Below are 3,323 nucleotides of genomic sequence, written 5' to 3'. Positions count from 1 at the left end.
AAGTTTCCAATGTACATATATACAAAACTGTTGACAGGGATTTTGGCGCCAACCTTTAAAGGGGCATTCTTTTGTTTAAATAAAGGTTAGGTCGTCAAAATTAAACTTATTGGAAAATATGTAAGTAGTAAAAGTTATAATCTTATAATCTTAAGGTAAAACAAAGTTCTTTCAGTTTAAGTCCTGACAATTTTCAATTTGACCCAAAGTATCATTATTAATTACCGCTTTTCACTTTAATTTCATTACATGTAGGCACAGACACTCATATAATCATCGTTCGGACATAGATTTCATCAACAGAAACTGTGCATGTTTCTGTTGCCCTAAGGAAGGACTGCCACTTTAAATGATTGTCTTATGAAAAGACTGATCTTTTCTCTACCTTTGCCTCAAAATCCAAGATGATTTCCTGTCAGCCATGTTGATTCCCAGACCAAACTCAAAATTGAATCAACTGTCAACTGATACAGTTTGAAAATGATAATACTTATGAATAAATAGTGATAACAAACTGTCAAACTCCAATATTGCCATTCTATCAACCATTTTGCAACCCCCCCCCCCCCCCCCCCCCCCCCCCTCTTCAGTCTCAAAACTATATGGTTCAACTACATAATCATTAATCATTATCAAGATTCAGAAATATAATTCAATACTTCTGAATAGTGATAACAAACTTCAAATGTAAAAATGTTTTCCTAATCTATCTCAAAATTAATGGGCACAACTAGGGACAAAGGGGAACCTTCTCATCAAGTCTTAAGAAATATACTTTTGCGTTTATACTTCTCAAAATAGGGATATTATCCCGATCAAAATCAAATTGAATGTGATAAACTAGGGACCATTAGGAACCAAAATGATTTTTAAATAGTGATAACAAAATTCAAATGTTGAAATCCAAGATGGCTACCTGTACCTGTCAGCCATTTTGTTTGCAATATATACTTGAGGAGATTATGTGATATTAAGAAACAAGAAAGACAACTGATTAGGCTTTAAATCTACATGTATAATAACAGGTATAGGTTCTAGTGTTTGTCCAAATTCCCAAATAGGTGTTATGTGGATCCATTTTTCCTAATTTGATCCTAGACTCAAATTACTAAAATCTTCTGAAAAGAAATGTGACTGTCAATCACATGTTGAGGTGACTAAATGGCCAAACTACCAAGCATCAACTCATCAATCAATGGCAATGTTTTATTATAATAGGGTTCAGCCTGATATTGTCTGTATATCTGGATCACTGGATGACATCAATCTAAGTCTTGGGTGACTTCTGTGATGTACATATATATATTGGACTGTGATGGCCGAGTGGTTGAGGTGTCCCGAAACTTTATCACTGGCCCTCCACTTCTGGGTCGCGAGTTTGAATCCAATGTCGGACAGTTGCCTGGTTTTTCCTCCGAGTAATCCAGCTTTTTTCTCCACCTCTAAAATTTGGCATGTCCCCAAATGACCCTGGCTGTTAATAGGACATTGAACAAAATATAAAAAAACCAAAAATCTGTATATAGGTAGTTCACCTGATTATAGCTTCTGTATATAGATAGTCCACCTGATTATAGCTTCTGTATATAGATAGTCCACCTGATTATAGCTTCTGTATATAGATAGTCCACCTGATTATAGCTTCTGTATATAGATAGTCCACCTGATTATAGCTTCTGTATATAGATAGTCCACCTGATTATAGCTTCTGTATATAGATAGTCCACCTGATTATATCTTCTGTATATAGATAGTCCACCTGATTATAGCTTCTGTATATAGATAGTCCACCTGGTTATAGCTTCTGTATATAGATAGTCCACCTGAGTATAGCTTCTGTATATAGATAGTCCACCTGATTATAGCTTCTGTATATAGATAGTCCACCTGATTATAGCTTCTGTATATAGATAGTCCACCTGATTATAGCTTCTGTATATAGATAGTCCACCTGATTATAGCTTCTGTATATAGATAGTCCACCTGATTATAGCTTCTGTATATAGATAGTCCACCTGATTATAGCTTCTGTATATAGATAGTCCACCTGATTATAGCTTCTGTATAAAGGTAGTCCACCTGATTATAGCGTCTGCTGTCGGCTGAAGTGTGGTAAACATGCTCTATAAGGTCTCAGTCTTTCAAACCAGTGTAAAAGTTTATTATCTGGGGAACTATGGAGAATCACTCAAAATATTAAGCTTGTTTGCATATGTTGGATTTGTTCCTGGGCAGCTTGAACTTTTCAGCTGTTGGTAAACTGATTGGACACTTGAGGAGTAGAGGAACTGTTTGTACATGTACTATCCTTAAAATTGGACACCTGGATGTCAGACTTGTGTGCTTCCATCTGTAGCTTGGTTGGATAAACTAAAATGTATAAAATACACATATCTGAGGAAGGGTTATAATTAAGTTGAAACATTCATTTCTCATAATAATGATTACTGAATATGTAATTTTCATCTTCATAATTTAAGCAGCTGCAAAGTGAATTGAGCCAACACTGGACACTTACCAAAACAGCAGAAAAAAAAAAGACTTGCAATTTGTCACACACACATTTTAACTTATTACTGGTAAACTTGATTTTGATGGCATAAAACTTCACATATTATCCAGAAATCAACCATAATCAAGCATAATTCAAGTGTGGAAATTTTGCTTTGAAAATTGCTGTGTTTATTGTCCCAACAACAGCAAGAGTAACCTTGTAGTAGTTGGTGAATACCTCATCTAATTACATACTGGATACCTGTACATGTCAATTACATACTATCTGGGATCCAGAGCCTTTGATTAGGGGTTAATTGTTTTGCCTAACCATAAGCTACTAGTATTGCCTGATCTGTGAACTCAAATTCTGTCCTTACTAAAAAATTGGAGTGATTTTGTTTGTTGGGTTTATACCCCCATGAACAGTCAGCGTCATTTTGAGCCGGGGTTGCCTTATAGTAGTTGGTGACTACCTCACGGAACAACACATAGGAGGCCCATCATATGCCATTCAGAGGTAAAGTGACTTAATAAGGGACATAACCAAAACACTAATAACAGCACAGACCAGCCCGTCTCTCATCTTGACTTTCCGAGAAACACAAACTGCCATGGGTAGGAAATGTCAAACTATGCACCTCTCACTTTTAAACAACTGAGTGGTCACTGAACTATAAGCCATGCCCAACTATAAAGGCCCCCTCCCTAGTCTCATAACAAAAACAATAAATTGATCGGTCAAAAAACACTGGTTCTTCTCCATTGCATTAGAGAATAAGAACAATACTTATTTTCAAGGATTGCATTACTGTAATTTGAAAATAAAA

The 3,323-nt window shown here is 35.7% G+C and overlaps 1 long non-coding RNA gene across 1 annotated transcript; it reads right to left on the bottom strand.

Annotated features, from left to right (window-relative positions):
- Positions 1 to 1,191: 1,191 nt before the first annotated feature.
- LOC117326759 lies at positions 1,192 to 2,462 on the bottom strand. Its single transcript, XR_004532499.1, has 2 exons — positions 1,568 to 2,462; positions 1,192 to 1,535 (listed from the first exon to the last, which is right to left on the bottom strand). It is a non-coding gene; the product is annotated as an uncharacterized LOC117326759 (long non-coding RNA).
- Positions 2,463 to 3,323: the final 861 nt, after the last annotated feature.

The sequence above is a fragment of the Pecten maximus genome, chromosome 5, assembly GCF_902652985.1.
Source record: "Pecten maximus chromosome 5, xPecMax1.1, whole genome shotgun sequence".
NCBI classification, from domain to species: Eukaryota; Metazoa; Mollusca; class Bivalvia; order Pectinida; family Pectinidae; genus Pecten; species Pecten maximus.
The sequence above is the reverse complement of the archived record's forward strand: the minus strand, read 5'-3'. Positions and strand labels throughout refer to the sequence as shown.